We start from the raw sequence: 14,197 nt of genomic DNA, 5'->3' as shown, positions 1-14,197 counted from the left end.
TGCTCGTCCTCTGTCTCACTTGCTGGCCCTGGTGAAGCACCCGCTATGTAGGGAGCTGCCTCATGGAGAGGCTCCCATTGCAAGGGTGAGGGTAGCCTCAGCATAAATATGTGAAGAAGCTCAACTAGCTTTATGTTTCTAGAATGCTGTTGTCCAATAAAAATATGTAGGGAGCCACAAATATGAACCATATGTCACATACAGTTTTCTAGCAGCTACATAGAAAGTGAAAAGAAACTGGTAAAATTAACTTTAATAATAGGTTTTATTTAGTCAATACTTCAGAACCATGTTGTTTAAACATTTAATCAATAAACCGCATGATTAAAAAATATTTTAGACATATGTTTTTGGACTGAATATTTGAAATCTAGTATTTATATTACACATACAAGACATCTCAATGCAGATTAGCCAGCTGATGGCTATGTGTGGCTGATGGCTACCCCAGGGACAGATCAGTTCCAAAATAAAACTCATTTTGCTCAAAAAGTACTTTATTCTTCAAATAATTATTTTAATTCCTATTTTTAAAAAAGTCTCTTTGGATAATTTCCCCACCACTGAAAGTTCATTTCTATGACTTTTGTGGGTGCAATCCAACCCTGAAGGTGGTATGCAGCCGGGGAAGAACTCATCTCCCAGCCCTGTGTCATCCCAGATGGCTGGTGTCCCTGTAGGGTCCCACGCTGTGGGTCTGTGGGCTTCTCTGTGAATGCAGCTGCTCCATGCTTGCTCTTCTGCACAGGTCTTCCTGCCCCTGCTACAGGGAGGTCTGCTTTGCCCCCTCCCACTCTACCTAGCCCTGCTGATTCCTTGGAGACTTGAAGAAACTTCCACTAGACTCTGCTATGATTCGAATATCCCCCCAAGACTGATGTTGACATGTAATTGCCATTATAATAGTGTGGAAAGATGGAACATTTAAGAAGTGACTAGGACATAGGCCTCCACTCTCATGAGTGGATTTAGACTGTTATCTTAGGAGTGGGTGAGTTATCAAAGAAGGAACTTTATCACCTTTCTCTCTTCCCATAGCTTCCTCTGTCTCCCTCTCCCTTCCCCCCACCCCCTTCCTTCCCTCCCTCTCTGTGATACCTTTGGCCATAGTCTGATGTAGGAAAAGGTCCTTGCCTGATGCAGATCTTGGACTTCACAAGCTCCAGAATTCAAATAAACTTCTATTGTTTATAACTTACTCAGTATATGCTATTTTGTTATAGCAGCAGAACACAGACTAAGACAGACCCTCAGCTTTGGACTGTGAAGATGTTCTGCTATAGGGTCTCTCATCCTACATTTTTCTGACTCTTTTCAGGCATGCTATGTCCTATTTTCAGTTATTCTCTTCCCTACGGCCAATGAGGAATGTTCTAGGTTCTCTCCATGCCTTACAGGAAATGAGGGAGCCTGGGAATGGGGAGGGGATCTCCTGGCCCTTCCTATATTTGCCTCTCTTACCTTCCTGACCTGCTGTGGCTGCTGTCTGTGGGGTGGGGTGCTCTGGGAAGCTGCCTCCCCTTGGTGTTCCAAAGGGCACCATATTCTTGCATGTACACTGGCACACGTACTGCAGATTTCTCTTACCCTCATCCCATCAGCCTGATGTCAACCATACTCTCTCCTTTTGCCCCCTTTTGCAGCAGCCATCAACTCTGATTTTTCTTTTCTTTTCAGGTTCTTAACTATAGTAAGAGCAAAACTAAAACACACACAAAGGGGTGGGCAGCATTGGTTCTGTAGTCTCCTTGTTCCACCGTTAATGGCAATAAACTTTGCTCTAGTTGTCGACCTGTTTTAATTTTCCCATCAAAGCCCTTTGGTTTGGGGAGCAATGCCTCTTCCTTCACCGTCTCCAAGCTTTTCTAGTTCAAAACCACTTTGACATCAAAGCACCACAGAAGTTGTCAGTGAAGAAGAAAAATCATTTCACCAATTCAGTTGGCCTCTTGTTCTAGTCTGGGACTGACCTTCTGATGCATGTCACCAATCTAGTGGGAGAAGAGAAAAATACCTCATTAAAAATATGTAAAACTATTACTCTCCTGCTTCCCTATTGACCTCAATTCAGTCTCTACTTTTTTCCGGGATTATTAAAATCACCATCCTGCACACAGCTGTGGCACAGATGGCCAGTTTTTGTACCATGATAAGTCTTTCCTTCTGCCCTAGATCCCAGGTCTTGTTGGGAGCAGTGCACCTAAATACATTTTCTAATATCCTTTGCAGATAGGTGAGACTAATGAGATGCAAATAAAAATCTGGGAAAACTATTTTTAAAAAAATGATTACCCAGCTGCTGGCTGCCATTTGGCCTTTTTCTGCTTTCCATTTTTTTTTTTTTTCTCCTGACTGCAGTGTAGAAAGTGATGCTGGAACTAGCAGCTGTCATGTGACCACAAGGCATCTTTAAGGAAGGGAGATCCGTGCTAAAAATAAGTGCAGAAGTGCAGAAAGAGAGAGCTATTGATGTCAAGTTTAAAGCCTGGAGAGCCTAGGTTCATTAGTAGAAACCTTGGAATATCTACTTCTGGATGTCATGTTATATGGGAAAAATGAACTCCTGTCTGGTAGGTGCCATATTTCCATTTATAGCAGTCAAATCACCATCACAGACATTTCACTTTCTTAACTGTTTATAATCATGGCAACCTGGGCCTTCTTCCTATCACTTCTTTGAAACTGCTTTGGTTTATTAAAAAATAATATATTGACAACCCATCGCCAAATTGATTTGATTTTTGTCCTTACCCGCTAATGGTGTCTCCCAGGTTCAGCTCTGTTTCGTTCCTGAAGCACTCTTCCAGATCTTCCCTCAGCAGCCGCTCCTCTTTCTTTCTTTGGCTGATTCCCTTTCCTGTCCCACACCTGAGCTGTGATGTTACTGTGGGCTTATTATAAATTAGATGTGGGGTGTCTCCCAAAAGCTCATCTGTTAGGCAAGAAAGTAAAATGATTGGGTTATGAGAGCCTGAATGTAATCAGTAGTTAACTCACTTGAACAGATTAACTGGGTGGTAACTGCAGGCAGGTAAAGTGTGGCTGGGGGAGGTGGGTCCTTGAGTATGCCTTTTGTTCTTGGTGAAGATGGCTGTCTCTGCTTCCTGACTGTAAGGTCCTGAGCTGCTTTCCTCCTCCATACCCTCTGCCATGACGTTCTGCCTCACCTCCCGCACAGAGCAATGGAGTTGGCCATCTATGGACTGAGACATTTGAAACGGTGAGCCCCAAATAAACTTTTTCTTCTCTAAATTTATTTTTTCTTCAAGTCTTTCGGTTGTAGCAACAAAAAGCGGACTAGAGTAGGGCTCTTTGAACTGCTTGTCTCCTTCTTCTGTATTTTTCCTTTAGGTGAGTTCAACCATTTTCATGAATTTAAAGCAATTTCAGCACTAATGATGCTTAAAATTTTGTCTTTTGCTTACAACTTTCCAGACCTCACATTTGTAGCTGAACCTCTGACACTTCCTTTTAGGGTCACATGGACCAAACTCAATGTGGACAATGGCAACATGGGGCGCAGCCCATTATCTACTTCTCCAGCTGCTTCTTGCTTCTCCACCCACCCTCCATGCAGCAGCTGGAGCAGTTGATCTTCTCTCCATGGAGAGAACATAATGTTGCCCTTTTGCTCAGAACCCATCATTTTCCATTTATTACACTTGGAGTAAAATCAAAATGTTTGGATTGTGTGACAAGGACCCTGCATCTCCGAAGTGAGATGCTTCCTCCTCCTAGAACTTGGCCTCATCTCTTTTATTTTCAGAGTGTCCCCAGCAGAGGCCTGTTCTGCATGGACTCTGCACACACCCTTCCATCTGCAGGAACATTTGCAGGAGGAGGTACTTCTCTCCCTGTGTGCCTCTACATCTCCCTTTGCTTGTCTCTGAGTTTCTCATGTGTTTGAGTTTCCTTTAACTCTCACTAGAATTCGTAGTTATTTCATTTCCTTGACAACTTCTTTCTTTTTTTGTTTCTCTAGTAAAATTTAAACTCCAGCCAATGGAGGGATTTTGTCTGCATTTCTACCAATAAATTCCGGGCACCTTGAAGGTGTGAAGTGCCAATCCGTAATGTGAATTGGGACAGTGGCCCTGGCTCTGCCTAAGCATGAATCTGCCCTCGTCCTCAATTCCATTTGTCACTGAGAGAAATATAATGGAAACCAGAAACCTGTAGATAATACTAACATATAATTCCTCAAGGACAGTTGGTTATTATTTTTATAAAAATTATGCAAAATGAGCATAGTGGCACGTACCCGTAACCAAGCCACTTGAAAGGCTAGAGGCGGGAGGATTGCAAGTTTGAGGCCAGCCTTGGCAACGTCACCCTGCCTCAAAATTAAAAATAACAAGACTTGAGGTGTCGCTCAGTGGTCAAGCATGCCTGAGTACAGATCCCCAGCACCCCCCCACCGCAAATACACAAGTTCACTCTACTAAATATGTCAACCATAAATATATAGAAGAATGTAAAAACTCACTCCAGATCTGACTACTCAGAATACACAATTATTAGCATTGGTGACTATCGTTTTGACATCTAGCTGTGAATACAAGAGAAAACATGCATTTAATTACAGAAAATAGTATTAAGTTCTATATGACTTATCACAAATCGTTAATTTAACTCGAAATACTTAGGAAAAAAAGTGGTCTTAAGAATAATTCTTCACTTTTTAAAAAAGATATCTCTAAAGTTAAGAAAAAAGACTTTTTGGGGTGCTGATAATTTCAACAAGTTGATGTCATTGTATTTTCAAACCCAATCTTTAAATTTTAGGAATGCTTAATGGGCTCTTCTTTATTCTTTCAGTTTTTTCTCATGTCTTGATTTTTGATGGTTATGTGGTTATCCTTACATTGCAATGGCATAATGCTCACAAGTTGTTTAAAGTTCACTTAATGCTCATTCTAAATTCACCCTTGTCTTGTGTCATGACTTCCTCAGTCCTCAATGTTGAGAGAAAAACTTCTTTCATTATCAAAGAAAAACATGTATGGCATAGGCTGTATTGCCTTCCTTTTTGGTTCCTGTTGGTGATTTTTTTCTTTCTTATTTAAACTTCTTCTTTGTTTTGACTATTTTTGGTTATGTGTGATAAGATTATATTTGTCAGATCTCTTTGGTTGTAGATTACAGAAAGCAAGAATGAGTTTAAGCCAAATTTGAAATTTTCTATCTAAGGGGTTTTATTTTCTCATCTAAGGGGTTTTCTAGTGTCAGGCATGGCTGGATCCAGGAGTGCAAATGTTGTCACCAGGTCCATGTCTCTCCATGCCTCAGCTCTGGTGTGTTGTTCTGTGGTGGTTTCTTTACTTGTACTGCCAATGATATTGACCAGCAATGCAAGCTTCTGCTGTCTTCATAGAAAACTGACAACCCATATGCAGAGCACATTTGGTCTGTGAATTTAAAATCTTTTCATTGCATTTCTCCTACTTTGACTATTTTGTACTCCAATTTGATGCCCCAACCTAGTAAACACAGGTGAGTCGTTTGTCAGGCACAAGCCATTTCCTTGGGAAAGAGAAAGCGTTGATTATTTTAGAAGAAGATGCAGGATTTTCTTAATGCTCTCTCATGATGTGCCATGACAGAAAGCCAGCTGGAAGAGCTGGTACCGTTACCTGGGAAGCTGCATACACTCTTCATTTCTGCCTTGCCTGATATGAGCAGCCTGACTCTGGGTGAAGTAGTTTTCATCTTTCCGAAAGCATGAGAGGTGTTTCCCATGACCTGGGTCTACAAATATCTTTCTGATCTGTGTAGGGACATCAAAGTCACCGCAGGCTCCACAGCAAAAGCAAGCCTGTGAGCGTCGGACCATTTGAGATCCTGAATGCAAAGTGGAGAGGCCAGAAGACCCTGGAAAGTCGGCCCCATCTGGGCAGGAAGACATTCTATCCTTTTCCTCTCTGGGTCTCTAGCACACACATAAAATCAAATGTGAGGTTATGTATTAATGATTTGAATAACCAGGTCATTGTAGAAAAGTTAGACATTGGAGTGAAAGTTAAAAAAAAAATGTAAAAAGTGCTACCTAAGTTGCTCCCTACTCAATGAATTTAATCCTCACACACTGAAAAGACTCAGTAAGTGCTCCTTTGTAGAAGCAACTGATTTTCAATTAACTTGTAATAACTACCTTAATAATTCTAGCGCAGTAATTTGAATCTCCTTACAAGTTCTCCAGCGTTTTCCTTTGTTAGTCCATTCTCGGGGAATGAGTCACAGTGTTCATTACTGGGTGGGGATTGATTTTTTTCTTTCTTTTTAAAAAATACAGTGATTAGTATGTTGCACTAATATTAAATAATTCTCAGTCATTTTTGGATACTTTGGAGGTTATTAATAATTGGTGGACAGAGAGAAGATTTTGTTCATTTGTCCAAGCACAAGGCAAAAGAAAACGAGATTAAGGTGTTGAATTTCTGCTTCCAGTGAAGAGCTGTTTAAAAATGAAACTAGAGAACATGTAATTACCCCAATGGAATGATTATGGGACATAAAAAAACTGGCCATCCTAGGTGGTTAACTGCATGATTAGGAAACAATAATGGTGTGGACAACGTGAACCTTGTCCAGTAGTGATCTCGATTTGCATCTGGGTTCTGCAAAGCAGGAACAGGTTAACTGAATACCAAAGAGCAGTGAATTGCCTATGATTTGCATTCTTAAATATGTGGTTAAGAATTCAAGGAATTAGAATGTAATATTTATAACAGTATATGGCCAAAATGCCATCTCAACTTCCTGTATTTGCGAGTGGAAAAAGGCAGAAAAGGCCATATTCTTCACTTCTGTAATTGATAACCACTAATTTTCTAACAATTTTCCAATGATTGCTTGCTTTAAAAATGTAAAACTAGGCCAAAATCTGTGGCATATATTATTCACACTACAATTTTGGTTTATTTTTTCCTAGCCTTTTCTCTGATGGATACTTTTTGGAGCAGTTGTACTCATACTGTACTTATAATTCACTCTGACTTTTTAAAACCTAGTGTTATAAATATTACTTCTGTTTGCAACAGCCCAAAATCTGAAAACAAAATAAATATGCAACATACTCAGGAGATACACCATATTCTCAAAGGTATTGGTTGTGAAGGTGATATCATGTATTCAACCATGTTTATATATCTGGTTTAAAACATCTCTGTTTTATTCCTGTTATAAATGAGATAAATGGGGGCTGGGGATGTGGCTCAAGCGGTAGCGCGCTCGCCTGGCGTGTGTGGGGCCCGGGTTCGATCCTCAGCACCACATATAAACAAAGATGTTGTGTCCGCCGATAAAATAAAAAAATAAATAAATATTAAAAAAAAAGTTTAAAAAAATGAGATAAATGTTACAATGTGTGTATTTTTAGGCACACAGATCTTTTCCCCAGGAGTCTGTTTATTTTCTTAGGAGAAAGTAGCTACCGGGAAATTGTGGTTGAAAGTTTATAAACCTCTTTTCAAAGATTCTTGAAGTAAATATTGTTCAGGCCCCATGTGTTTTCAAGTGACGCTGATAGGTCAGTAGTAAAGGGGGGAGTTGGTAAAAGTAAACTCTCATGCTTGCATAACAACAGAAGAGAAAGTGCATCTTGGAAGCTGGATCCAGGGACTTTAGTGCCATTGAGACTTTCTCTGATTCTTTGCAAGGCTCAGCAGTCAACCTCATTTCATTCCTTATCTGGTGAGCACACTCCTCCCACCTAGGGGAATACCACCTTTACAAACTTCCAAGTTTCTTACCAGTAATGAAGGTTTCAGATCCAATTACACAGCTCTAGAGAACTATTTTCATCTTGACCTGGCTTGGTGAAGGGCCTGCTATGAACTAGTCTACCTACATTGGCCAAGCAGGTAAGATCCCTATAAAAGAGATCACGTCTCAAAGGTCACTGTCTTATAATTCCACTTCAAGAGGCTGCAGAGCTGGGAGTGGTGGCACATACCTGTAATTTTAGTGACTCGGGAGGCTGAGGTAGGAGGATCCCAAGTTGAAGGCCAGCCTCAGCAACTCAGTGAGGCCCTAGGCAACTTGGCAAGATTCCTTCTCAAAATAAATAATAAACATGGGTGGAGATGTGACTCAGTGGTTAAATGCCCTTGGGTTCAATCCCTGGTACCAAAAAAAAATCAAGAGAATGAAGAACTTTGGTGAACTAGGTATATTTGTTATTTATGCCGATTAAATTATCTGTCACTTGCAATTTTATCAGCAGTATATAAAGGTACTGGTCTTCCTTCATGGGAATTGAGTATTGGAGTTTTTCCTCTTAAATTTTTTTTTTCCACTTCTGGTTCAAGAGGGTGGGCTGAACACACATACGTAATGCCTTCCTCACAACAATTCCATTGCAATGCCACTGGATAATTATAGTGGAGCAAATCCATAAGGTACTCTGAAAATGGGATGATGGGTCATAAGTTGGTTACTGATATATTTTTGATATTTTATGAAGGACACAAGATCCACAGAGGGAGTTACAGCACAGATACATAAAGATAAAATAAATTGTGGAAGTAGGATTTGTCCTGATGGAAGCCCCAGAGGAGTGTGTTCTACTCAGAGTTTACATAGGAAGAGAAAATGGGAAGGGGAAGTTGCCGGAGAGAATTACTGAAGGATGTGGTGCCAGGTTCCCTCCACTACCCCTGCCCAGGACATTTCTATTCTTGTCATGTGGAGTGACAGCAGCAGCGTCAGCACAGGCCACCTGGGGTAAAACCTGAGATTTGCTCACCAAATAACTGGCCAGATATATTTAGCTAGCATCACTAGGCAGGACGTGACCCCCAGGACTTTTTCATTTAGACATGGAAGCTGTTTTAACTATCTAATGCTGAAAAACAAGAACCTCAGAATTTAGTGCTTAACCCGACTTGCTTTTTTTCTCACAATTATCAGTTTTCCTTGAGGTTGGGGAGGGGGTTGGCCAGGCCTCTTATTTAACTGCTTTCTGTTGAAATCTCTGCTAAGCTAAAACCTCTGAGATGGCATACAGCACACGTTCTGATCTCAGCCAGAACGACTACAAGGTCTGTGGGCTTGCCGGGTCGGGTCACCCTCTCTCCACATTACCTCTCATTATTCTATGACCTAACCAAGATTCTTTACTTGGCAGCTGGATTCAAAAGGTAGAGCACATAGTTGAGGCAAAACTTCTCTTTTCCATTGGTGATGGTGGATTTCATGTGTCATCTTGACTGGGTCATAGGATATTCAGGTTTGGCTAAGCACAATTCTGGGTATGTTTGTGAGTGTGTTTCTCCTATGAATCAGTAGAATAAAATCACTTTCTCTAATGTGGGTGGGCCTCAAAAAATTGGTTGAAGTCCTGAATAGAGCAAAAAGCTGTATAAGATGGAGCGCCTGCTGCCTGATCACACGGGCTGGGACATTGGTTTTTTGGCCTCTGGACTCAGATTGATACACGGGCTCTTCCTGGGTCTCCAGCCTTCCTGCTTTTGGACCAGAGCTTATACTATTGGTTCTCCTGGTACTTAGGCTTACAGACTTGAACTATGCCTTAATCAGATTTCTGCAGTGACAACATACCTGAGATAAGCAACTTAACGGGAGGAAGGTTTATTCTGGTTGACAGTTTCAGATTGTCATCACTAGGCCCTGTTGCTTTGGACCTGTAGTAGCACAGTATTTTATGGTAGGTGTGCATGGTAAAGGAGGACTGTTGGAAGACAAGAAGCAGAGAGAGAAAGAGGGGAGGGGGCTGGGATCCCAGTATCATTATGAAGGGCATGTCCCCAGTAACCTAGCCTCCTTCCTCTGGGCCCCACCTCCTAAAGGTTCTACCCACGCCCATCCCCACCAATAGCACCATGAGATGGGAACCAAGGACTCAAGACATGGGCTTTTGGGATACAGTCCACATCCAAAGTGAAGCAGAGTGGAATCTTGCATTGGTACTACTGGGTCTCCTGCTAGCTGAGGATCCTGGTTCTTACCAATATTGATATACTGATTCCGATTCTCTAGAGAACGCCTACTAGATAGCATGCATACATGTGGATAGTGGAGATCTTTGGGGAGCATTTTTGAAGATATTCTACCACCTTGGTAGTGGACAGAGCTGCATTCCCAACAGTGTGTTTCCATTGCTCCTTCTCGGTCATGTGCATAGATCAGGGGGGGTTAGTACGGCCAGCAGGGGAAAGCACAGGAGGGGAAAGAGCTGCACAAAACCTTAACATTTCCAGACTGTCTTCCTCAATATGAACAGGTGACAAAGGATCTGAGACATTTAAGGAAAATTACCAGAAAGAAAGAAAAGTGTCCCTAGGACAATATGACCATTCTGGAGGAAAGAGAACAGAACAACCAGAGCTTTAAATGTTAATGTTAACTTTAAAATCATTATAATTAATGTCCATATCAGTTGCTTCTGTAACAGATTACTAGGAACTTAAAGAACACAAACATATCGGGGTGCAGTTACGGAGATCAGAAGACTGAAATGCTCTTCACTGGGCTAAAATCGAGGTGTTGGCAGAGGGGGCGTTGCTTTATGGAGCTTAGGCAAGAAACCCTTTTCTTGCCTTTTTTACCTTCCAGAGGCTTTTGACACTCCTTGGCTCATGGTCCCTTCCTCCATCTTCAACACCAGCACTGGCCTGCCGAGTCTTCCCCCTGCTGCCATCTTTCTAGTTTCAAACCATTAAACTCCCTCTCTACTACTGAAGCCCTCTTGTGATTACATTGAGTCCATTCAGATAATTCATGATGATCTCCTAACCTTAAAATAGGATAAGTAGCAAACTGAATTTCACCTACCACCAACAAAATTGTCTTATAATTTAAAATATTCAGTTTCCAAGGATTAGGATGAGGACGTCTGTTGTGAGTGTGTGTGTGCAGGGAAGCATTATTATGTTGTCTCTTACAGTTCTTAGGGAATTTGTGTTTTCATAGAACATAATTCTATAAAAATAGAAATTAGACTGTTTTTCTTTGGTTCAGTAGCATTTATATGTTTGCACAATCTCAAATGTATTAGGGGCTCAATGATCATTTTTAGTGGTTGTAGAGGAGAGATAGAAGACCAATAACTAGACCCCATCAAGTTTGCAGGTCTTGGTGATACGAATAAATATCCATATCACTAAAGTGTGCAGAAGTACACCTGGGGACACCCTGTGAGGGGCTGTGGAGCAGGATCTTTCTATGATGTGGGAAGCAAATATAAAATAAGGAGGAAAGAATACGAAAGATACCTCGGGGGAATTTGAAGTGTGTGAGTGGCATTAATTGGAAAGTAGTTGGAACATCTAAAACCATAACTGGCATTTTTTTTTTGTGGCCTGGGTCAGAAATATTCAGGTACCTAAGTTATCTAAAGTTGGTAGGAATATAGAAAAGGTTTGTTTATCTACTTTGTTATAGGGTGGATGATGACTGGATAAAGGAACCAACTTTAAGGCTCAAATAAATAGAATGTGGGGTTTGGAAAGTCTGATGTTTCCAAAGAAACTAACAGAAATGTTTTTTCAGTTTGTTGCATGGTATAGTTAATAATATAGGTTCTCTATGGAAGGTCTTTTTCTTCTCTATATTTCTTCAACTTAAAAATAATTCTCACTTTTGTTATGAGGTATATCCTTGTCTAAGATGCTGTGACTTCACAGTGGATGTCTGCTTTATTTCTTTCCACAATTCCATGAACTAGGGAATAAATTATTTTTACTTAATGTTCTTCATATACATGTAAACAAGATGTTCCACTGAATCCAAACAACCAGAGCTTTAAATGTTAAATAACTGTGAGAAAATTGAGTACTAGAGATTCAAAGAAAAACACAGGCACAATCTCCATTCCCAAAGATAAACATAATGATAAGTCATTAAAATGAGATTCTCTCAGGATCTGGGACAGAAAACTGCATTTTAAAACCCACTAAGAAATTCTTACTTTGGTTCAATGGGTGGCATTGACATGTGATGTCTTTTGAATTATCTCACGAAAAAGAGCTTCGGTTTTGTGAGCAGGGAGTTTCAGTTCATTTCTGTCATGAATAATCCAGCCTGACATGGTCTGTGGCCCTGTAACATTCTGGAGCACAGGAAATATTTTAAGTCTGAAGGTAAATAAGTAGCAGACTTGTGTTACCTTTTTTTTTTTTTCTCAAATGTAAAGTATTATATTCAGACTCTGTATTATACATAGAATTTTAAATGTGGGTTCATGTTTAGACTTGATGAATATTATAGGGAATAAGGCTTGAGGCCCTGCTTCACAATGAGTATACACCTATCTCTCTATATTTTTGTAATACAATTTATTTTGAAATCTTTTTGGGTTTATAGAAAAGTCACAATGATAGTACAGTAGGGTCCCTTTATATGCCTCATTCAGCTTCCCCTTATGGTATCATGTTCAAGCCCCTTAAATTTGTCAAAACTGAGTAACAAGCCAGGTACAATGGTGCATGCCTGTAATCCCAGAAGCTTGGGAGGCTGAGACAGGAGAATTGCAAGTTCAAAGCCAGCCTCAGCAACTGCAAAGCGCTAAGCAACTCAGTGAGAATCTGTCTCTAAATAAAATACAAAAAGAGCTGGGGATGTGGCTCAGTGTTAAATGCCCCTGAGTTCAATCCCTGGTACCAAACAAACAAACAAAAACAAAAACTAAAACACAACAACCCCAAAACCAAACAAATAAAAAACCCAAACTGAGTAACAACCACTGGTACAATATTAGTGGCCAAACTCCAAGCTGCACACAGGTTTTGCTGGTTTCCCCCTAATTTCCTTTTGCTTCTGCCAGGATCCTATCCAGGGAACCACATTACACTTGTGTCTCTTTACCCTTCTCTGGGCTATGACTACTTCTTACTCTTTTCTTATTTTTCATTACCTTGACAGTTTTGAGAGTATTGGTCAGGAATTTAATAGACTACTTCTCAGTTTGTGTTTATTTGATGTTTTTCTTGGGATTAGGCTGAGTCATGAGTTTTGGGGTGTTATTTACAACATGGAGTTGTTGTTCACAAGACAGGTTACCTGAGGTCCACGCTAATACTTATCACTGAGTGTATCACCATTGATCACTCGGTCAATGCCACACTTACCAGGTTTCTGCATTGGAAAGTTACTCTTTCCCTTTTTTGGGGGGAGTGAGCCTCAGCCCAGCCCATACTCAAGGGAATGAGAGGGATTAAGCTCCACCTCTTCCTTATTTGGAATTCAAAATTGCATTTTGGTAGTGTTGGCAATATGAGGATTCTCCCTCAGAGGACCTGCATTTTGTGTGTGTGGAGAAAGGAAGTACACGAAAGCCTGGTGCGAACTCTTCCTTATTGCTCCTGTGCTGATTGAAGGCACATGCCTGATGCCTTGTTGACACTCTTGGATCATTTGTCTAAGACATCCAATAATATTAACCTATGCAGAGTGATGGTGGAAGTATGTGGAGAGATTTGCATATCCCTTTGAATGTATTTTCATCTTCAAGTGAAAGGAAGCTTAGTTCTAAGTATGAAATATAATAAACCCATTGATTTTAAAACTGAACTTAGGGTATGACCATCTAGCCATCCATTTATATGTCTCTGGTTTTAATTTTGCCTCCATGTTTACACAATGGCTCGCTGACCAATAGGTTTCTGTCTTGATTTGCAGCATTGATCCCTAGGGCAGATGTTAGGGGTTGAATTATGTCTCCCAACCTCCACACACTCCAGGACTTCAGAATGTGACCTTGTTTGGAAATGGTCTTTGCAGGGGCCCTAGTCCTATATGACTGATGCCCTTATAAAAAAGGACAGTTTGGTCACAGAGGTGTGTGCATAGGGAGGGTGCCTTGTGAAGATGAAGGTACAGACAAGGGTTATGCTTCTCCAAGCCAAGTATCACCAGTGATTGCCAGCCCACCCCTGATAGTGGGGGATAGGCATGGAACAGTCTCTCTCAGCCCTCAAGAAGAGTCAACTCTATCATCACCTTGATCTGGGACTTCCAGACTCTGCAACCATGAAAAGATGAATTTCTATTGTTTAAGTCACACAGTTTGTGGTACTTTGTTAAGGTATCCCTGGAATCCAGCACAATAGATAATCGAAGTTGGACTGAGCAGTCTAGCTTTTGTGGTGCAAAGTCAGCTTGGTTATAGGGCTTTATCTTATCATACTCTAGAAGAAATCTATAATTTCTCATTCACAATGAGCCCTTCACCATTAGA

Source organism: Urocitellus parryii, chromosome 1 (assembly GCF_045843805.1).
Source record: "Urocitellus parryii isolate mUroPar1 chromosome 1, mUroPar1.hap1, whole genome shotgun sequence".
NCBI lineage: Eukaryota > Metazoa > Chordata > Mammalia > Rodentia > Sciuridae > Urocitellus > Urocitellus parryii.
The sequence above is the reverse complement of the archived record's forward strand: the minus strand, read 5'-3'. Positions refer to the sequence as shown.